The 24,704-nt window shown below is 34.4% G+C and overlaps 1 protein-coding gene, 1 long non-coding RNA gene and 1 pseudogene across 3 annotated transcripts in view; 1 reads left to right on the top strand and 2 right to left on the bottom strand.

The window, feature by feature from the left end:
* LOC127834880 (polyubiquitin-C-like) overlaps positions 1–24,704 on the top strand; it is a 321,474-nt pseudogene that overhangs the window by 247,670 nt on the left and 49,100 nt on the right.
* The window catches only part of LOC127834914 (polyubiquitin-C-like), a 345,452-nt gene that overhangs the window by 41,988 nt on the left and 278,760 nt on the right, over positions 1–24,704 (bottom strand). The gene's annotated exons all lie outside the window — the stretch shown is intronic.
* The window catches only part of LOC127834917 (uncharacterized), a 71,601-nt gene continuing 66,060 nt past the window's right edge, over positions 19,164–24,704 (bottom strand). The window contains exons 4-5 of one of the 2 annotated variants that reach the window (XR_008028281.1): positions 21,889–22,001; positions 19,164–21,716 (exon numbers count right to left, since the gene is read on the bottom strand). This is a non-coding gene — a long non-coding RNA (uncharacterized LOC127834917). The remainder of the gene's footprint in view (positions 21,717–21,888; positions 22,002–24,704) is intronic. The other variant, XR_008028282.1, reaches the window with a different exon arrangement.

Below are 24,704 nucleotides of genomic sequence, written 5' to 3' on the forward strand. Positions count from 1 at the left end.
TATTGTTAAAAAAGTGGTTATATTTTAGCGAGTAAATCGTAGGCATATATTTATATCGGATTTTTTACACATTTATATCTGTTTCTTGTAATATCAGTGCTGTCAGTGATTAATTTGGAATTCGTGTATTGTGTGTATAGTGTTTTTTCGAATGTTAAGTTTTGTGTTCGTGTTCTTCAACAGTTTCTTGTCAGTGATTAGGATCTATCTGGAATACGTGTTTTGTATTTTATAGTTACCCTATATTGAGTGGATTAAATTGCACCGATACATTGGCGCCAAAATTTCCTGGAAATTGAAGTAAGTTTATTGTGTGTTTTATTATGCGTATAGCATCGAATTTATGCATTGTAGATGTGTGTTTCCATCTGAAAATCGGCGAGTACCGTGGTCATTAATTATTGTTTGTGCAATTCGAGTCTTGCTACTTTCTATGCGTTAATTTAAGCGTTTCGTCCCTCAATTGATTCGACCCAGTTTCTAACTCTATTTTCAGGAGTCCGTGCTAATGAATTTAAAAAAAAAACAGCGATTGTTTTTTTGCCCCCGGGTAGATGGCATATAGCAGTCGCACTGTCCGTATGTCCTCCTATACGTTTGGCCGACTGTTTATGCAGGTTTATCTTATACACATACCTTTTTTTGAGTTAATTTTTCTCAATGATTCAGTGAAAGGCTTTCAGATATTTACATGATGGTGTGTTGTCTACCTCCGTGACTTACAGATCTAGTTTGAGTTCGTTCCAGTCCATTATTTTTTGGCGAAGTTATGGGACTTTCTCTAAATGTTTACTAAGGGAAGTTATACGTTTTCAAGGGATATACTCCAAAATGGTAGAAGCTTCTATTAACAGACAGTAAAAGGTGTGGCTTACTTTGAATAGATAAAGACACTTCCAAAATCTATTTAAGCTGGAATTCTAATTAATTTGGATTTTTTTCCTAAACACTTTGAGATATGTATGAGATTTATGTAGTGTGTGAGTCTAACTACATGATTTACAAATCAAATTTGAGTTTCGTTCTGGTCCGTTGATTTTGATAAAGTAACTGGCCTTGCAATTAGGAATTTCCTTTATAATAATACATTTTCAGGATTTATTTCCAAAATGCTTTGTTATAGACGAGTGACGTCACACGCTCCTGCAAATTTAAGACTCCGCCCGCAGGTTGGCAAAAATAGGTGGTCATATAAGCGCATATAGAGAAGGTTGACAAAATCATCGTGATTAATGATAATAATGCACAAAATCAAATATAATTTTACTAATTATGTCTGAATAAAACATTAGCATGCAAGGAAATGCATTTTTGGAGCGATTTTATTGTTGTATTACTTGTTTTTCACTAACAACGAACTTGGGAGTAGAACAAAATGTAAGAGCTCGGTATATGGTTACCATAAAAAATCTCCATACTTGGCACTTCTTCGCGACCATTTTTTCTTTAAAAAATCTCTTAAACTGAAATTATTTCATAATTAATTAAATTGAATGAACTGAAACAAATAAGGATGTAAGCAAACAACAGTTAGATCGATTTTATGTACGCCACATATTGTGACTGATTTGAACCTTTATTTGTCTGAAAAAACTTACATGTTGTATCTTGTTACACAATAAATTAATTCTTGATAAATGTAATTGTTTGATTTAATGGCTCACACCAAAGTTTGTAGCAGCATTTTTATCCTGTGTTCATTCAATATCAAGAATACAATGTATTCTATAGGTCTTTGTTTTATTGCACCTTTGTTCATCACAACCCGATTATCTCGTTATGAACGGATACTGTCCAGATAATGACAAAGAAAACTGTTGTCATAAACTCAGAGACCTATACTTGGGTCCCTGCATAAACCACATGTTGCAAACGAGTAAACACCATTTATGATGGCTTTTTTTCCCAGATTTTGTGAATCGGCCCTGGCCCCTCACTTTGTGAAAAATGAATCACAAACTTTTAAAAATTGAAAAAATTAGTTGTTTCTGAAAATTGTGAAAAACGTGTCGCTAACTTGTACAGATTGTGAAATTTAGTTGGTTAAAGTAAAGTAAAAGCATGTTTAATATGGAGGCTATTCGTTGTCAAAAATCTAGTCATTCTGATCTGTGTTTAACATTGTTTCCGTGTGAAATACATGTGTGTGTTTTTTCGTTTGTAAACTCATAAGGTGAATTTTGAAAACGAGGTTTGTTGATGTAACAATTTACGCTCGTTTTGATATAAAATAAGTTGCACGTTATTAAACTATTAAATAAATATTATACCAAAGAAAATTTCGAGTGTTCATCCTGACGTTCAGGATAAACAATATTCATGTGTACGCCTACAATAGAACGCTGCCAAAACTGCCTTTACACGCGAATCTTTGCACTTTCCGATCATCATCATTCGGGTATGTAAAGTCTAGCTTCACAAGTTTTGAAATAATAGATTAATAAGCTCCGCCCATTTCCCCGCCCATTTCACCATCGGTAAAATACTTGAGCATTCGCTATTCTTCGGTATTATGTCCGTAACGTTTGAAACATAATATTGTTTGAAAATAAATCACAACTAAATCACGAATTACTAAGACGTGATCAGTCATTATGAGGCGTTGTCAGTTATTATGAAGCGTTGCCAGTCATTATGAGGCGTTTTCATACATTATGAAGCGTTGTCAGTCGTTATGAAGCGTTGTCAGTCGTTATGAAGCGTTGTAAGTCATCTTGAGGTGTTTCCAGTCAAAATTAGGCGTTGTCAGTCGCTATAATACGTGGTCAGTCGCGTTTTGAAGCGTTGTCAATAATTATGAGGCGTGTTCAGTCATTATCTATCTATCTATATATAAAGATATATATGTACCCGCACGCTCGCACGCAAGCAAGCAAGCATGCACGCAAACACGTACGTAGGTATGTATGTTTGTGGTTGGTCAGTCGTTTTATGGCGTTGTCATTCATTATCAGGCGAGGTCAGTCATTATATATAGGATCTTGCATGAGTCGTCGTTTTGTATTGAATTTATTAAACAAGTCATCTAAATAAAGATAAAACGAGGCTTGCCGAGTTTTTATCTTAATTTAGATGACGAGTTTAATAAATTCAATACAAAATGACCACGAATCTAAGATTCTATTTATAACATGACCAACACATTTTCTCTTTATTTTATGCTCTTTTCACCTTTTTATTACATTGTAAAAGAGTTTAACTAAAGAAATTTGCTGGAATAATGACGTCATTTCGTCACAAAAATGACGTCATTTCACAGTTATATAACTAGTGTAATAACACCCATGTAATAAACAAAATTGAGCATTACGTTATTTCACTCCTGGAGCATTGGTCATGTTATAAATAATTTTATGTATATATATATAGCACGCACGCTCGCTCACACGCATGCACGCACGCACGCACGCACGTTGAATACTTGTGCACATTTTTCTTGTACTTGATTTATTAGCCCATCTGTTTACATCTGTTTGATAAATAGGTCAACCCTCAGCAGATTGAACAGCTGTTTTCATGTATATAGAGGTCGTGATCTTTATATTTTTTCCACGCACTTAAACACCCAAGTCCTTTTAAACATTGTCTACTCTGGTGGAAAGTGAAGTAGTAATGTCTGCATAAGATATGAGTCGCATAATGGGAAAAAATCATTTATAAATTGTTTTATTTATGCTTGAAATAGAACAATGATAATAAAACGTAAACAGTTTATAGTGTTGTTTAAAAGTTTGAAAAAAAACTCAAATTAACAAAAAAAGTTAAAAAAAACAACATATGTATTATTTAGCAAACACAAAATATTATATTTTTTTGTGAAAACATATACAGTTTATAGATCATAGTTTTTTTTTAATAATGAAAAATATTTTTTTTTATAATCAATATGTTTTGCATTAAGGACCAATTTCCTATTTCGTCCTAAAGGCCAAAAACGAAATACGCTCGCTCTTTCGCTCGTTCGCTTTATCAAAATCAAACAATTAGATATAGAAAAAAAAAATTTAGAGCCGAGATGAAGAGAGTTTATACAGCTCAGCTTAGAAAAAGAAAATAAAGCTGAAGCTCGCCCTATTTTTCTTTTTCGGGCCGAACCGGATAAACCTTTTCCATCTCGGCACCAACCGTGTGTTTTATTTATCCTGCTTCATGCCGTTGACAAATTTTATCAAAGACAAATGATAAATGGACATAACAATTTAAATACTCTCATCGAGCCGTCTACATGTACACAACATTCCAGATGACCGAATAACTACCGATTGTGTCACGAAAAAAATCGTTCCACTTTAAACTGTTCCTTTTAATACTTTCCAATTAAAACTATGAGAAGAAATAAAAAAACAAATCGAGAATGTGATATTTTTGTTGGTAAAAAATGATAAAAAATTCAACAGCAAAGCAAAAAAATTTTTTTTTTGTTCTTCCATTCCTTTGTCGAAATCCATTTTCTTTTTTTCCATCCCTATTCTATCGATATGTATTTCAAACCACGCTTTTTTGAAATAGCGTTTGTATTGAATGTTAACCTCTCTGACCCAAACTCTGAGAAACTGTATAGTATGTTTTGTCTGAGAAATGACGTCACACTAGAGTAGATACGTCATAAATTGCGTAATCAAGTAGATGAATATGATAAATACGGATAGCTGGTTTGGTATTTTATTCTAAAGAATAAAAAATATATAAATCTATAATGTAATGATAACATGCATGCTGCGTCCCAATAAATTTCAAAGGTAAAATATTACAATCTGTTAATCGTCACAGCGTGCGTAGGAATACACTACTTCCTGTTAACCGGAGATAGGAAAATGTATTCGATCCTGCTTTATTTGGTCAATGTTTGCAACAGAGGCAGGATAAATCTAGATGTATTGTTTGCTAACTAATGTGGAATTCGCCATAAGTTTTTGTTGTTCTAGTTCATTCTTTAACTTATATTTTCCGAGGTTAGCAAGGATCCTATGACTTTATCACAAATAGAATTAGAGTTTTAATAGGTAATGGTTTACATTCTGTTCATTTCAGAAATCGATGTGAATTAATTGGAATTCAAATATGAAGTGCCCTAAATGCGGGATAGAAGGGGACGGGAAGTTCTGCCAGGAATGTGGGACAAAACTTATTGTAAAAGCAAATGTGGTTCTGTGCCCTGGAAAAGATGAAGACGGTATTTCATGCAATGCTGAACTATCATCTGATCAGAAATTTTGTAAAAACTGTGGAACGCCAGTAGATACCGAATGGTTTGGGACTGGTAGATGTGGAGGATGTGGAGCAGTATGTGCAAAATGTGGTACAGCAAAAGCAGAAGGTACGTGTTCAAGACATTACAAAGTAGTCCTGAAGTTTTTATTTTAAATTAGGCGTAAACTGTACTTTCCCCTATTGTGCATACAATTTCGCACATAAATTAAGGGTGATAATTGTCGATGTTTATTTTAATTAATAAAGTTTGTAAATAGAGTGAATATTTGTGTCACTCTGTCGGTCTGTTAGTAAGTCCGCATACAATGTTGATCATTTTGTGTATCAAATGTCTTCCTCGTTTCTCATTCAATTGAATTGATTCTTAAACATGCTATCACAATGAAGTGTAAAATGTTATGACAATGAAATGTTGATACCGGGTACTTTGTATCACCATAGTGATCAACATATTTCAAATTTATGAAACATCGTTGACACAGTGATGTTGCATTATTTAGTCATTTTTGTGAAAAAGCCACAGAACAACAATGTAAGTGTAACCCTACCAATGTTACTGGAATTGACCATAGGTTTCCTGCCCATCTGTTAAAATGTCTGTCTGTCTGTTCAAATTTCAATCTGTACATCTGGAAAAATTGTTTATGTCTATTTGTCTGCCCGTACATGGGCAAAATATAAATATTGTTATTAGTCGAAAGTTAGTACAGTATTATCATGTTACTTGGTATGCACATCCAGTTATAGCTTTTAAGCTCACCTGATGGTGAGCTTTTATGATCACTTTTTGTCCGTTGTGCGTCATGTGGCGTCAACATTTACCTTGTTAACACTCTTAGAGACCACATTTATTTTCCGATCATCATGAAACTTGGTCTGAAGATTTGTCTCAATGATATCTTGCATGAGTTTGAAAATGGTTACGTTTGCTTAAACAACATGGCCACTAGGGTGCGGGTCATTTTTCCTTATATGGCTTTAGTTAAACCTGGTAAACACTCAAAGAGGCCACTTGTTAACATGCTAGAGGCCACATTTATTGTCAGATCGTCATGAAACTTGGTCATAAAATTTGTTCCAACTATATATTGGACAAGATTAAAAATTATTCTGGCTGCTTGAAAAAAACATGGCCATCAGGGGGCGGTGCATTTTTCCTTATATGGCTAGGTCCTTTGAATCTCAGGTGAGCGACTAAAGGCCAGTCCATTTTGTTACATTAAACTAATGAGAAGGTTCTTAATCAATGAGACAACAACTGCATTCTCAACCGTACTCATTTATGACAATATATTGTATTTCCCACCGCCGACTCATTTCAGACAAGAAGACGCGGAAACGAAAGCGTGGCAGCATGAGCTGCGAGTCGTCCACCCTCATGGCGATCCAGAAGACTCATGGCGGGGGTTCGCGCGCGGTACGGCGCTCAGAGCGACAGAAGCTAGCAACGAGCACAAAGATGTCAGACAAGACCTTGCTAGGTGGGAAACGAAAGTGTGGCTGCATCAGCTGCGAGTCGTCCCCCCTCAAGACTACCCAGAAGACGCCAGGTGGGGTTTCGCGTGCGGTACCGCTCTCGGAGCCACAGAAGCTGCCAATGAACAAGAGGATGTCAGACAAGACCTCGCAAGGTGGGATATAGCTCCATATTCAGTTTTTTAGTTCACCTGAGCACAATGTGCTCATGTTGAGCTTTTGTGATGGCCATTTGTCTGTCGTCCGTTGTGCGGCGTTAGCTTTTGCCTAATTAACACTCTATAGGCCATCTTTATCGTCCAATCTTCATGAAATTTGGTCAGAAGATTGTTCTCAATGGTATCTTGGATGAGCGTGAAAATGAGTACGTTTGCTTAAAAAACGTGGCTGTAAAGGGACCAGGCATTTTTCCTTATATGGCAATATAAGGCTCTCGAGGCCATCTTTATTTCCGATCATCATGAAACTTGGTCAGAAGATTTTCCCACTGATATCTTAGATGAGTTGAAAAATAGTTTCGGTTGGTTGATAAACATGGGCACCAGGGGGCGGGTCATGTTTGTCCACTACCGGTTTCACCTTAGGGGACTTATGGGTTTGCGCTCTGCTTGTCCCTTATTCTATCAGTCCGTCAGTCCGTCACACTTTTCTGGATCCTTCCTGCGATAACTTTAAAAGTTCTTAATAAATTTGTACATGAATATTGAAACATGGATAGATGGCAATATGGACATTATGCACGTAATTTCATTTTCTTCCTACGTCGAAAATTCTTGTTGCTATGGCAACAAATATATAAAAATAAAAACTAATACAAAAATTCTGATGGTGGAGCCGGTAGGGGAACTATATTGCTTGGCAATAGTCTTGTTTTCTATAGAAGTATTTTTTTCCGCAGTCTTCATAATATTTCTCTGAACATTTTTTTCTGATGATTTCTTTGAGGAGTGAACTATGGATCCTGTCATTAAAACATGGTTACCATGCGGCTGTTTTTCTCATGTGGCTTTAGTAAAAATAATTGTACGTTCAGAAGTCACATTTTTGACCCAGTCATCGTGAAACTTGCCGAAGCATTAAATCATATTATATATCTGTGCTTAGTTTAAAAATGATTGTGGTATGTTTATAAGCATGGCTGTAAGATGTTTAGGCAGTTCCCCATAAGTCTATTGTGAAACCTTGTTAAACTACCTTCATAGAACACTTAAATTTCTAACGGTCTGAGGTTTGCATCTTATACAGGGCCTTTGGTCCTCTTGTTATCCAAAGTTTTAGTGGTATGTACAAAGATAGTAATTTGTACAAAACAAATAAGCTAAAAAATTAACTACTTTTGTTTCATAAAACATAATATAAACCGACCAATATAACTAACTCATATTGACTTCATTGCAATTAATGCAATGAATACCTTAACTCCAATTGATTATTTTAGGTATACAGATCTTCGTGAAGATCCTAACTGGAAAGACCATCAACCTCGTGGTGGAGCCCTCTGCTTCCATTGCAAATGTCAAGGCCAAGATTCAACACAACGAGGGAATCCCCCCAAATAAGCAAAAGTTACTATTTGCTTCCAAACAGCTGGAAGATGGCCGTACCCTCTCTTACTACAACATCCAGAAAGATTCTACTCTCTTTCTGGTCGTGCGTCTGCCTGATCGTATTAAGATCATCGTGAGGATGTTCACTGGTAAGTCCATCAACCTCAAAGTTGAGCCCTCTGTCTCCATTGCTTATGTCAAAGCATTGATTCAAGTCAAGGAGGGTATTTCCTCAGATCAGCAGAGGCTGATCTTTAATGGCATGGACATGGAAGATCATCGTTACCTTTCTTCCTACAACATACAGAAAGATTCCATTCTCTCTCTGGTCGTGCGTCTGTATGATCGTATAAAGATCTTTGTGAATATTGTGGCTGGTAAGGCCATCAACCTCGAAGTTGAGCCCTCTGCCTCCATTGCTTATGTCAAAGCGATGATTCAAGTCAAGGAGGGTATTCCCTCCGATCAGCAGAGGCTAATCTTTAATGGCAACGAGCTGGAAGATCATCGTTACCTTTCTTCCTACAACATCAAGAAAGATTCAACCCTCGCTGTGCAGGTAAAGCAGTTAAAGTTAAAGCAGATCATCTTTGTGAACACCGCTACAGGGAAAACAATAGCCCTCGAGCTTTTTCGCTCTGACTCCGTTATGAGTGTCAAGACCAAGATCCAAGACCAGGAGGGAATTCCCACTCATATACAGAGGTTGATCTTTAATGACCGCCAACTAGAAGATGGTCGTACCCTCCGTGACTACAACATCAATGATGGATCTAAGCTTTTCCTGGTATATAGGCTTGCCGGTTCTTGAACACCATGCAACCAATATGAAAAATATCGGTTCTCATGCTTTAATAATAATTAATTTCCAGGTTAATTTCTGAGATTGTGTAAAAAATGATTTGTGCAACAATATTTCTTGAAACCAGTTTAAAATCCTATTACTTAAGAAATGACCATTCCAAGGCACCTAATCAAATTGTGTTCATGTATGTGCGTTTGCCTTGTACATTTGTGTCTTGTCATTTCTTTTGTTTTGTGTCATACTGTCTGTCAATTGGTTCCCTGCTACTCTCCTGGTTTAACTGTAGTTTACCTTTATATGTATTTGGTGTGAAATGAAAACGAAACTGCATAATTGTCAGAAACATGTACTGCTGTCATTTACCATGCAGTTACGGCATTAGAAGATGAACTATCGCGTTTCATATATACATGGGAGGTATTATTTAACGAGGATATTGAATTGGTCGATATGATGACATGAAATCATAAAATTTTTGCCAGCTTTTTTAGATATGCATATAGATAGCGGGAAACGATGCTACCTTTGCCCTTTCACTGACTTTGTGCACATATAAAGATAAAGTTATGACTTCTATTTCTAATTCATATTTTATAGGCTAATATAGATCTTATAGTTATCATGAAATATTTTTTCGTAATACTGATGACAAATGACACTTTAATCTCTTATATATGTTTTCCTTTAATATTGTTGAAAAAGGTCCGATAAAATCTGGTTAGGTCCTGAAAGTGTGAACACTTACAGAAACTCATGTCCTGTGAGTTGTTTTTGTCTGTGACATGGGTTTAAATATGAGAGAAATTTTTGAAAATTTCACTCGCACATATTAACAATATTTGTGTTTTAATATTGATTCAATTCAAATGATGACCATTTATTTGTTTATATATTTTAAATGTTACACTTTGGCACTTAGCCGTTTCCTCAAATTGTATAAGCAGTTATAAATGTATGTAATATTAATTCATAATAAATAGTGATGTTGTTACATACTTTGGTACTAACGGTATACCGTAGATATCGGATCTCATATTGCGGGAGATTACTTACAGGGCAATAAATTACAAGTAGCATATTGTAATTATGTTTTTATTTCGGCCCGTTGTCATTTCGGCGTTATCGAAATTAAGAGCCAATTACTTTGTCATAACTTTTGCAATATTTAAGATCGCAACTTGATATTTGGCATGTACGTGTATCATTTTGAGTGTTGAAAGGTCAAGGTCATCCTTCCAGGTCAAAGGTCAAATATATGGCTTCAAAATGGCAAAGTAGGGGGCATTGTTTTTTGACAAACACAGCTCATGTTTAATGTTGAGCTTTTCATTGGTCTCCGTTTTAAAAATGCATTGCCTCATGTTCGAAGCAATTATTGATGCGTTGTGCAATAATGGAAGATGCTTGCAATCTAAATAGCGAATGTAACCATTTTCTTTCTCAATGATTTAAAAAGAACTTAACTGTTCAGTGCGTAGCTTAACATAATTCATTATGTTAATTCCCGGAAACAATTTGAAAGGAAAATATTATTTAATGTTTTAATGAAATTTACTGAAACCATACATCGAAAATGCCTTAACAATTTAATACTGTATATGATGTAAAAAATGATGGTTTACTGGAATATATAGACACACACATAAATATAAAATAAAGTCCGAAACCCACCGCCTGAGGTAACCAAATGTTTTTACAAGTGGTATCCTTGAAAAAAAAATATATCTCGCCTTTCTTAACGCGTTAACTTGTGAGTTTATGTAAACATATAACACTACAATAACATGTACCGGTAGTTACATTTATATACAAGAATATCAGTTGTTATTGTAAGTTTATACCTTAAATAAATACTATATAATATAGGCTAATTCACTGCATTGGCTCTGTATCAAAGGGTGAATAAAACAAAGGTGAAAACAAATGATGTAGTATTTGGCGTAACACAAGCTATCCTTGGTCTTCACAACAATACATTACAAGTAAGCAAAACTATTAAAGTGCACACACACATGTAGTATTATTCAAAACATAGTAGTTAGTATACGTGTAATCTGATAATGCATAACCGAATGTACATTATTCTATTGAAAACTTTTAATAGTGTCAACACTTTGTTGTGTGAATTTCTATTTAAGTATTTTTATAGTTCTAATCCTCCAATGATGTGATCTTGAAGCGTGAACATATGGAGATAAAGAGCGGTAAATGCACAGATTTAACAAATGCCAATTTACTTCAATATTACCAAATGTATCCTGTTAGATAAGTGAGATTATATATACATATTCACACCAAATACCATTCACAAAAATTGATCTGATTGGATTGAAAACAGGAAGCAAAAGCGTCAAGATCATATTCCAAAGTAAATAAATTTTCTTAATTATAGAAAGACAAATGCAAATAAAATTATAGTAAACGGTTACACATGAACGTACATATACGATACATACATGTTCATTTCATTGAACGCATATTTTTACCAGATAACATCTTTTGAAAAAATAACGCAAACGATTGGTAATCGAAAGTACGGGACATGTTGAACCGAATCGGTTATACCAATGCTTGTACATTCCCTAAATCGGTAAGCACTGATCAAGTTATTTCTTTACATAAAGAGCGGATCATAAAACCATGACGTCACATGCTGGACTGTCAGTGTCACATAACTGCCTCAGCGATTCTATAAAAGAAATAAAAACCAGTATTCGAAAGATCATCGTATATCTGTACTATTAAAGATAGTATGAAACAAAACCATAGAAATACTATTGCTAAATAACGACGATCCAATGGACAAGCAGGCAGACAGGAAGACAATTTATTTCCTGTAAAAAAGCATTGTATAAGTGTGTAGTTTATTCGGTACATTTTAGCCTACCATTCATCTATGAGGCGGTCAATTAACCTTTCGACAGCGAAAGTAAAGCCACGCCCTCCCCCCCGATTTCAAGGGAGGTCACTCCGCCGAAGTCCTTCAAAAAATGGCTGCACGAATCGGTAATCGGTACGTTGGAAGAAGATATTCCCGACGATTTCGGTCCAAATTACATGAAATGCGACCTTTCGTTAAGGAAAAATAAAAGGCTAGCGCGTTTGTAAGCGGATGCTATCTAGAAAAACTCCTATAACCTCGTTTTATTATCATTGGATAGTTATGCTGAATATAATTATCATATCTATTAAATAGTCATACCTTTTGTATTAGTCTACTTAAAAGCCGTTAATTTAATAAGTCGGCAAAATTATCGCCAATTATCGCATACCGTATGAATTGTCACAAAACTTTTCCTTGAGTAATAGATGTTGTAAATTCTAAATTAAAGCGTTTATTCAAAATGACTCATGAGCATTGTTATAATCGTATAACATAGTCAATGTCGCCAAAAAGTAACATACACAATATATTATTATATATAATAAATTTCCTCTTAAACTATTTTTGCAATGTTTAAAATATAAGAAGTTGAAAGAATTTTCATCTACAAAAAACCCTCGCTAATCAGACTGGGTATCCAAGTGTCAAGTGTCGTTCACAGTCTGCGGAATCTGTTTTGGTAACGGATTAGTAGAAAGCCCACATATGGTGTAAACTGACACTTATTGGCACCTATTGATAATTACTTGCGCATTTTAAAATAGTTTCTTAATTTTTAACAATATAAAACTAGATACATTAAATTCTGAAGACTTAAACCGAAAGAAATAAGAATTCTTTATTCTATGTGATATTATTAAAAATTATAACTGATTGTCTTTATTATTATTTATTTCATTAGCATTAAACTATATTTAGCCAAGTTTATGATGTCTTTTTAATTAGCCGACTGCATTAAAATGCCAAATTTATATAACGTTGGCTACCTTTGAACATATGGTTTTAAATATTCCTTTCTAATTTCTCTATATAAAGGACAAACAAGTAAAACGTGATACTCGTTTTTTTTATAGCGTGTCCGTTGCAAAACTTACATTTTCTATTTTCGCGTAGTATCTTATTATAACGACATAAGAACAAACGTAGAGGTGTTTTGCTTTCGGGCGATCGCTTAATATGTTGAGATTAAGCTGTTCGTGTGGACGATGACAAAGACGAATCCAACGTTTGCGTTATTCAAGAAAAGTACTCTGTTTAGGGAACGGAAAAAAACGTAGTTCCATTTTTTAACCGTTCTGGAATCATTGTGTCTGAATAACAAGTGCCATAACATCACCTTTAAACCGTTTTCTTTGTTTAAAACACATAATTACGTATAAGCTTATGTGTCGGACAACGGCGAGTTTGACGGACAAAATGGCGGATAGAAACGAGCCTAATCTATGCTGTAATCTTCTTGGTTAATAAGCCTGTCAATCAATCGGCTGTCGAAAAGTCAATAACCGCCGATTTGCCAGTTCCTATGACTGGTTGCTTAACATAGGGTTGACTGTAGCTTATTGCGGAATGCCAATATAATCATAGATTACTGCTGATACAGCCTGTTACTATTTATAAACCTTGTCGACGGGTTTAAACTGAATCCTCTTACTCCCATAAAGCTCGTGAGGATCCGATTGATTTCCTATTTGTTTTATGTTGAGAACATTGTGCAAAGATATGATTCAAGCTCTTTCGGAGAACGTTAAAGAAGGCGTTGCTGTGAAAGCATAAAATAGGTACATTTAATTAAATATGAAATAAGCAATACAGTTCGTGCGCGACTTATCCTATTTGCATTTATTTGCGCCCGGCTTTTTCGTTTTCTGCGAAGTCAGAAATGTAAAAGAGTGAAACATCATGAGAAAAGACCGAAATATAATATAATTTTGATAATTTTAAAAGACGTATAAAACAAAGACAATAACTAAGCCTGACTTACTGATTCATTGCGCACATTGGGTGTTTAAGCTATCTTATACGTTTTACGAAAAATTAATATCGACGGCTGTTGTATACGGAATTAAAAAATCGATAATCTTTTAATAAGCATTTAAAAAATGGTTGCTGAGCATACATTGTCTCGTTTTAAAAATGATAAGTAAAATATTTTAGTTGAATACTATAGTAACTTGTCTTGGAAAAAGTTTCCGCATGCGGAAAAAAATCAGTAGTTGCAGCAAAATCGTAAAGATTTATGACAGATAGATATTATGAAAAAAATGAACATAAAGTACCGATTTACGCATGCACACTATTGATTGCGGTTCTTTAGTGTCGTAAATATCTCGATGACTTGCGCTATTTGTGTAGGTTTAATTTATAACCCCACTTGAAGCGCGTATCTTTAACAAATATAGTATGTTTGTATTATGCATATGAGCCGTGCTGTGTGAAAAGGGGGTTTAATACATGTCACATGTGCATAAAGTGTCGTCACAGATTAGCCTGTGAATTCCGCTCATGTTAATCAGGGACGACTCATTCCACCTAAACTGGAGACATTCTTTAAACAGAAAATATCATAAAAGCGGAAAGTGTCGTTCCTGATAGCATGTGCGGACAGCATAGGCTAATCTGGGACGACACTAAACGCACATGCATTAAACCCTCTTTTCACACAACACGGCTCATAATTTTGTTATAGATGTAATCATCGGTGCGTGATAATTATATGCGAGAAAAAAAAGAGAATATAATTTTGTTTAGATGAGTCGACGTATATCTGAAAAGGTTTTAAGCGTCATTTCCCCTTCACGCTTTATCTGCACTAGATGATCAATCCCTCGGACAGGAAACGTTCACGTTATGTCTATTTCAAAAAGTCACAAATGTTCCTTTGTCATTATTCCATTTAAATATGGTCCTTAGTTGAATACAACTTCTTCGTACAAGAAGTTTCAGAAAGTCACAAAGGTAAGTGCATCGGAACGACCTTTTTCCGTGCACGCTTTTTGACAACTATGCCTCTAATAACGCGTTTCAGTAAATAGCGATGGGCCTTTTCTTTTATGAATAAATAAGCGCAAACACCAACTGATGGACCAACCTACAAACAGTCCCATCGCGCAGCTCTTCTTACTACTGGGTGTACAGCGTATTTTTAGTTCGTTCCAATTATCTAAAGAATATGATTAGTTACGATACAAGTGATAACTGGCTAAGCCTGACTCGCAGCAATGTCTCTAAATGTTTCCCTAAATATTTTCAACACGTTTTTTAATCGAATGTTCTTTGATTTTATTACAGTTATGTATATACATTGTGTCTAACATTCAACATACAATGTGCATGTACTCATAATATTTACGAAATTGCTTTATTAGTTTATTAGCAAACGATGGCAAGGAGCTTCACATGCTTTAATGTACGTATTGTATAGTATCGTATAATAATTTCTATTTAATAAAAGACTTAGGTACAATAATGAAAATCCTTTATTATCTTTTCTGAGTTTCACTATAACTACATATTTAACGTCACTGAATCCAAGTTGTTATGTTGTTACATGTAACTGACAATATTGTATTTCAGAAATACGAAGTTCAATGTAAAATACACACAATGGAATGCTCCTTAAATGAATGCGGTGTATGCGGCTCGGAGTCAGTTGTTGCTTTCTGCTAAAAGTGTAATTTTAGAATGTGTGGGACTTGTTTCAACATGCACAAAAGGTCAACCAACTTATTTCAAAATCATGTTGCGTTTTTAATTGAAACAACTAAACCGACTTTAGATCAAAATATTGCGGGTGATGTTGCGCGTGAAATATCTAAACAGAATTCTGATGATATCCATACTCATAAATGCGCAACACATATAACAGAAAATCTGATTTTTTTTCTGTTCAGACAATTCAGACATTTTATGTGGTCGTTGTGCTGTTTCATGCCACAAATTGTTCAAAATAGTTGACTTGTTTGAGGTTAACGTTGACGACGTAGGGGTTATTGCTTGCAAGTCACACTTAGAAGACTTGGCAGATAAATTGAAGTGTGCTGCAAATAAAATTGATCAAAACACAACCGACAATACAACCTGCAAACAGGAGTTTCTGAAGGAACTTCAACAATTACGGATAGATGTTAACACGCGCTTTGAGTGTCTTCAGTCAAAATGCGAAAAACAGTGCAGCCAAACGTTTGAGACAAATACTGAGCGTTTAGCAAGAGTTCGAACGTTTTGCAATGGACTCAAAAACGTATTGAAAATCACCAGGAATTACTCGATAGCTTACTTACACCATACCACGTCAAAATATTATATGTTTTACTCACCCCAATTAAACAGGAAATCGTAGAGATTAATTCAAAACTGACCTGGCTTGACACTTAAAGCAGCTTTAAAGAATATAACTTCAAACGCAGTAGCGGCGTACAGAAGTTATTGAATGACAAGAAGTTTGATATTGGAGGCCTGGAAGAGTCATGTTCTGGAAGTGACGAGATATCAGAAGGGCCGTTTTCGTCAATCACGATATGCATAAATCTTTGTTGAGCAATTGCAAGTGTGTACTTGTTTGTTCGATTATAAGTAACAGGATACTGTACATGTATAATAAGTTTAATTAGTTAACGTGTTGCTCTAAAAATTACTCCGTGTCTAAGACGCCAGATTTGCGTATAAAGCGGAATGAATTGTTGAAACAATGAGCGAATACATTAATAACAGGTAAGTTGGATAATGGCGTAGGTTGTGAATGTTTTTGTACATTATAATACTAACTTGTTGTTCTTTGTAAAACGTTTTGCAAAACTATATCACACAAAATTATTCCATATAATATAGCAAACAATGAAACCCCAGAAAACAATACCAGGAGATAATTTTTGGTTTTTATACACTTCTTTTATAACTGAACCCAAAAGCACAAAAATCATTAAAATGGGACCACCGTCTTGGATCGGTCAATCGATTAATTGGGGTTTTAAATCTGGTTGATGGTAAGCCGGACTTCACACTTAGGCATGAATTATATATAAAAAACGCGTGTCTAAAAGAAGTTTAATCAAACGTGCCTATGCAGACAAAAAATGAAAACATGAGTGCCAGGACGCGCAAATATAATATCGCACATTATAAAACAATGCCTCCTTAGTGTGATTTTGTCTACTAAACTGGTCAAAAGTGAGAGCTTCATAACCAACTCATAAGCAAAATGCTTCAAAGAAGAGTTAACCTAACCTTCAATCATCTACGATTTAAATAGGCACATTAAAACAATACGTGATACCTGATACAATAGATTGTTTTAATGTGGTTGAAAATACAACTTTGAAATTAAAGTTCTTTTTAACAAATCTTACCAGAATTTATGCATACTGTTTTTGTACACCAGTAGCCGGTATTCTCTTCCAAAAACATGACCATCGTGGAAGTTCCCTGGCACCGCTATGTTGATACCGTTAATCGACATACAAACATCCCTCTGACTAGTCTCATTACCAGTAATAAACTACTCTGTCAGTAGTGGAGGGGGGTGGGAGGAGGGGTATCTGTTACCTTTTATGACTGTCATTTTTTCTACTTTTTACATCATCTCAGTTTAAAATACTTTGAACTAAATGATCGCCGTTTTGTTGGCCGTTCGTCATCAGAGTTTATCGCATAAACAACGATTCACTTATATTATGAAACTGGCTCCAAACGTATGTCCCAATTATTGTAACAGTTGCAGCTGCACGAATAAGTACATGCTCCGTTTCTTTGTTCACATCTTAGCGATAAAAGTGTCCCTTTGAGACCATATGAAACATTTGTCAAAATCATATATCGGCCTAGTTCGAATGTTTGCTATTTGAGGTCAAACACGACGTCATTGAGCATACACCTTAAACACCCACATTACCTTATCAAAATTAAACGTGCGCTAAACATGTGTTCCGATTAAAAAAAATCTGCTTCTTTTATAAACATGACAATATCGGAGTGGTGAAATAATCTCAATTTGATTTAATTGAAAACGTTGTCAATCTGGAAGACAAATGTTGTACCAATGAAAATAAAACTTGCTAAACACATGTGTCCAAATAATATCGCGGACAAGTTCGAAGGTGGTTCTCAATCACTTAGATTGTAAGATTTTTGTTCATGTGTGTCACAGAGTTTTATAGCATAAGCTAACAGTTTTTAAAGGTATTATATCTGCATGTAGCAATCAGTCGAGCCTTCATAACCCATATTGTAAACATATCTGCATATAGTTTTAGTGCTTATATTTCTAAGAGTCAATGAGATTCATTTATGACGGTGTATTTGTCTTCGTGCGAAACCACTTTTTACTTGTTAGTAAGCGAACACTTTTAAATGATAACAACAAAAATCCCGTATCAAATTATCTCAGTAGTCCTTACATGTGACTTTCTTTTCAGGTTTCCACAGAGGAATTGAATGCACAAGAAGTATGTGGTATATGTATGGATAAAATATGTGACCCAAAAAAGCTAGTGTATGGTCACATTTTCTGTGGAGACTGCATCGACCAATCACTAAGATTCAAGCAATGTTGTTTTACATGTGGACGCGTATGTGCAAAATCCACAGGTAAACAATACAGGTTAACTTCGGATTTGATCTTGCACAGTTGCATGACCTAAATGAGCGGATTATTTTAACAATATACATTTTTGCTGCAATAGGTGTTAATAGAATTATGGCCCTGTTTTCGATTTTCGACCATATATATAGTCCCAAAATGCTCTCTGTTTTTTAATTCTCCATTTGGCCGAATCTTACTTAACGTTTCACAGACTTTCACACCTCCATATGTTTATGATTTTAACGAAGGGAATATAACTGCGAAGGGTTTTAGCTGAAGTAAGGCCGTCTGTCGCTTTGTATAGGGTAGCATATATCGTGGATTTCTCTGTGTCCAAACATTTGTTGTGGGGGCGTCAGTGTTTATGACATATTTTAAGTATAAACAGTTTTGTATAGCTTGTATATGGGATAAGGGTTTTACTTATTAAACATTTTCTATTTCAATAATAGCTCACGGTCGCTTGGTGACTCTTGAGCGTCTGTTGTCCTCTGTCGTAAACAAGTCGGTTCAAATCCGAACTACTCTACACACGGTTTGGCAGATTTTCACGAAATTTCACAGAAATCTCTGGGGAAAAAAGAAGTTATAAAATATGCAACATCTCCATATCACTGTTTATTTTACGGGTATTCACTTGAAACATCATACATGTGTTAAGCATCATTGAGTGAGGTCTCGGACCAAGTTCCATTACTCCGACGTGCAATCAAGCAGAATGATTTCCATGTTTATACAAAGTACAATCTGGTTAATGTTCAATGACAATGACCAAGGACGTAACATTTGCAGAATGCTTAAGGTTGCCTTTGAAAGGAAATTGGTTTTCACCATTGGAAACTCACAAACAACAGGCCACAATGGATTGATAACTTGGAATGATATCCACCGTAAGACTGACTATAGGCCATATACCCAGTAAGATTTATTAACTTTTGTTGATAAAATAGAATCTTTGTTTATGAAATAGAACCTTTTAATAAAGTTGAACACGCTAAAACATTAAATCAAACAAACGCGTTATTTATACTAGCAACAACGTGTACTTCCATATAGGATTTATAAAGCCAATCAAGAATCAAGGTCTATTACATGCCTATTTTCAATACACTTTAACGTGTTATATGTAAACCCCTATTCACCGATCAATCCCAAGGTGAAAGAAAACAAATGATTAATCGAAAAGTCCTTTTATCAATGTAACTTATAGCATTATCATGTTTTAAATACATACGTGTATGTCCATATGTTATTATAGCAGTTAACACAAACTTGTAATCATTCTTTAGCACTCATAAAACATCATGCCATAGCGTACATCTCGTTTACTAATGACTGGCAATCGACGATTAATACGTTATACGTTTGATTATGTGCAGACGTTTAAAATACATGGAGTGAAAATAGTGCTTCTTACATAATACATTTTCGTTTTACAAAGTTGTTATGTTATTATAATAAATAAAGGTGAATTAATAAATAATTATGAATAATTAAGTATTGTATTATGGAACAAAGGCTTTATTGCATTGCGTTTTCATCACTCAAGATATTTTTAATTCTAGCATTTCTGTTGCAATCTTGTCTATCAACCTGACCACCCAAAATGGTCATACAAAAATATTGATATCAAAGCCAATGCAAATATATCATTTGAGTCACTATATAATTTTATCATACAAAAAGCTTGTTTTGTATGCATGCAGATTAGCCGCTGGAGTTTCTGGAACACTTTTGCTGTCCTATACGATGATAAAGTATTCAGGCCATGTCAGGTTCACCTTCTTTATAAAAACGAAGCAATCCTACTGTTTAGTCAACACGAGACAATCAAGCATCTGATGATGCGAATATTGTTTTACAAACAAGATTCTATTATAATTCAATTATTGTGGACTTTTGCAAAACAGTGCGAACATAGAGATATTGGTATTGAATGTTACAGAACAAAATCGTTCAACTAAATTATTAAATGGAAACAAAATCGACAATCAACTTAAAACACGTATCACTATTTTACATATCAAAATACTCTGATCACTAAATTACAAATTTAAATAAAACCATGAACGTTAAAACTGTCATATACCTTACTCAGCTTAAACTTTCAAACTCGTGTGTGAGTCTGAAAAGCTCTAATGTATTTATTTAATTTAACATGTTTGAACAAAACAAAACAACACAGTAAACCTTAAACCAGCAAATGCGACAGTAGAATAAACACATAATCAAGATTGAATTTAACAAAGATGCCAACCAATTAAAACATAAATAATTCTTTCAATTGCCTATTATTACATAATCGTCCAGAAATTTTAGTTACCGTTCCACTGCGGTTTATGATATCGAAATATCATGCCAATATAACATTCTTGCTATGATTTAAGGCTTTAAGTATCTTCATTCTCAAAATATTGTTACCTCACATCAAGCCGGAGCCACAACTACTAAACATACTACTATATATTTGTACACAAACAATGCTAATATATCTGATCTCATGTTCTAACACACACGTCAATAAGTTGTTACCCTTATATTGTACAATTGTTGACAGTCAAGCGCTGCCCCTTAACATAATAAAAACATAATATTACAAATCAATCCGTTGTTATGATTCCTTCCAGTTTATCTGTTGGGTTAATATCATCCAGCATAATACCTTGAGCTTTGAGCTCTTCGGTCACTCTGTCCAGATAGGTTTGATCGGGATAACCAAACCTTTAATGGAAACAATTATTTTAAAATGATTATTGAACCATAATTTACATTGTTGATATTTTGGTTTTTCATTCAAACGAAAATTTTACTTTTGTGATAATTGTTTTCATTCAAACCATCAATATACTATTATGTAAAAAAATATATGTAATATAACGTTCGATGGATAATTATATAATCAAACAAAATGCATCTTCTTTCAATTCATCACATGTATGTGTATCTTATTTCATAATTGTATAATTGTATCTTAAATATAACATATTTTTAAGAAATCATACCGGGAATATGGCCTATAGTTAGTCTTGAGGGGAAATTGTCCCAAATTATCACTCCATCCTGGTCTGTTGTGCGTGAGTTTCTAATGGTGAAAACAAGTTTCCTTGCAAAGGCAACTTTAAGCATTCTGCAAATATTACGTCCTTGCTAATTGTCAGGAAGAAATGCAGTTTTGGTTATCCCCTTATACATTTTACCAGGAGATGGATGTGTTGCCTGGAAAACACATATGCAGATACGAGAGACGTGTAATTTCTTAAAATGTCTTTAAATTTTATAACTTTTATTAAAGAATTGATTTTTAATTTTTTATACTTTACTTGAAAAGCTGAGGATTTTGCAACGCGTTTATCTAAATAAAATGAAACTATTACATGTATTAATATACCAATTGTCGTCCTTCAAAAAACTCGTATCTGATGCTAATTTTTACAACTATTTCGTATCCAGTACAAAACCCATGTATTTGTTGAACAGTCATCGTCCCTGGTGGTTGATCACCTGAAACAAGTTTGAAAAAGTTTACCAACTTTATGAAAGAAGAGTACAAAAGTTGTCCTTAGATTGCTTACCAGAGAAGTGTTGTTTTTTTTTTAAAGAAAGTTGTGTCAGTGGCATTTTTTTTTATCAACTTAGGTTTACATACATATCAAACTTAACAATATGGTTTCCAAAAAATATCTAAACCTATTTTTCTAATACTTTCTGTTTTTTAAATTTAGTCAATATTCACAATGTGACCGCTGAGGCATGACTATTTTAAACCCAGGGATATGGTCGGCCGAGCGAGAATAGAATATTTAAAGTAATTTTGTTTTTGGAATATATATAAACAATGTGAGTCTATGTGTGGATTGTTTGGTCCTGTTTGCATATTTTTAACAAACATGGTACAGGACCACTACACAATGCTTTAATATTAAAATCTTTATAGTTTGAGAAATTCCCTTACTATACACAATGGGAAAACAATTATGAATGGTCGGGCAGATTTTAACCCCTGTGGCATGCTTTGAACGAGTACCACACATAAGATGTAAACCATAAAATACAAAAACTTTCGGTTTACAGCGGAGAATGAGCATTCTCAAAAGCTGGTTAAAGTTATAGGACTTGTTAAATGAATGCTCATACAGATCCTGCACGTGTATGCAACATTGTATTTCAATATATGAATCATACACATTAATATAGAGAAACGGATGGGTTCCAAGCGACCATTAACCAGAATTTCCTTAGTATAAACATGGAAATCATTATACGTAATTGCACGTTGGAGTTATGGAACTTGGTTCGTGATCTTACACAATGACCCTTAGTGAAAACAAGTAGTATAAACAGTGATATGGAAATGTTGCATGTTTAAATACTTCGTTGTCCCCAGAGCTTTCTGTGGAATTTCGTGAAAATCTGCCAAAATATGTAGAGAAGTTCTGATTAGAACCGACTAGTTTACGACAGAGGACAACAGATGGTCAAGAGTCACCAAGCTGACGTGAACTATAACCAAAATAGAGAATTTTGAATTAGCAAAGACCTTATCCTATATATGAGCTGTACAAAACTGTTTATTACTTAAATGTGTGATTAACACTGATGCCACCACAACACATTTTTGACACAGAGATATTCACTTTATATTACACAGCATACAAAAAGGTCTTACTTTAGCCAAATCTTTGCGCAGTTAAATTACCTGTTTTAAATCATAAACATATGGAGGTAATTGATCTGTGAAAAGTTGAGTTAGATTTGGCCAGAAAAAAGGAGTATTAACAAAACAGACAGCATTTAGGGACTATTTATTATATAGTCGAAAGTCGAAAACAGGGCCATAATTCTTCCAACACCTCTGTCAGCCAAAATGTAATTCTTAATTATTTACACATTAAAGGGACAGCCAACCACGACGACTAAGAAAATAAAAGTTGTAAAATACCGTATTTTTTACAATTATTTGTTTATATTGATTAAAATATCACGACTGGTATATTACATTACTTGAAAAAAGTTGTTAAGTTTTCGTATTTCCAGTATATTTGGTAATGAATTTTACTCGTTATGTCTACCAGGTAACTACTTGTTTACTATAAATAACGCCAGTAGATTGATCATCATCGTCACGTGGTTAAAACCCAGGAATGCAAATTGTGCATGCGTAGTGAATTGTATATATCTACATGTAATATATAAAATGATCAATCTACTTTCGTTATTTATAGTGTGTATATCGTTATGTCACCTATTTTCGCGATGTTCTTTCGATTTCACATCGTACAATTTTATTACCAAATATACTGAAATATGAACTTTTTTCAAGTAATGTAATATACCAGTCGTGATATTTTTTTCAATATAAACAAATACGGTATTTTAGAACTTCTTTTTTTCGTCATTCGTGGTTGACAGTTCCTTTAAGGTCATTCCTGTACGAAATGTTCCGCCCGGTATCGCAAACTAAATTCCGGGCGTATTTTTCTATTTATGATTTTAAGAAGAGGGGCGGATTCCGGGCGTAATCCGGGCGGAAAACAGGGTTGAAATATGTAAATGAGGTGGGACGGAACTTAAAATTACGGGCGGAAAGCAGTTTACGGGCGGAATTCAGAATGTTAAAAGTACGTGCGTAAATAAGATTACGGGCGTAATTTAGATACAGTGCGGAAATCGGATTACATGCATATGGTAAATATACCCATGTATACCATGGCCATTTGAAATAAAAGGCGATAGCAAAAGCTCACCATGAGCACTTTGTGCTCAGGTTAGCTAAAAACTAGTCAAAATTATGACAATATAAATTTAACATAGTATTTATATATTTATTTTAAGATAATATATTTTAGAAAGATGGATCACAATTTTAAACTGTATACTTATGTAAATGCGGAACAAATGCTGAAAATCCCCGCTTTTTTTCCACAGTCACAAAAAAATGCGGAACAAATAATTTGATAGACATGCACTTTAAAAAAAACTGTTCTTATACACGGCCAAAATAAAAAAAGTTCACTCTTTCAAACCGAAGGTGTTTTTAAACTGCTTTCTTGAGTAGGAATTCTTCTCTATCACAGCATTGTTTAGGTCCGCGATTTTCATCCATCCTATGGCATAATGTAAAATGCAAATTGATATTTAGTACAACTACAGTTCACCTATTGCAAATACTGTTAATAACGTATGTAGAATTAATCGCTTTTTTCC

The sequence above is a fragment of the Dreissena polymorpha genome, chromosome 6 (assembly GCF_020536995.1).
Source record: "Dreissena polymorpha isolate Duluth1 chromosome 6, UMN_Dpol_1.0, whole genome shotgun sequence".
Classification (NCBI taxonomy): domain Eukaryota; kingdom Metazoa; phylum Mollusca; class Bivalvia; order Myida; family Dreissenidae; genus Dreissena; species Dreissena polymorpha.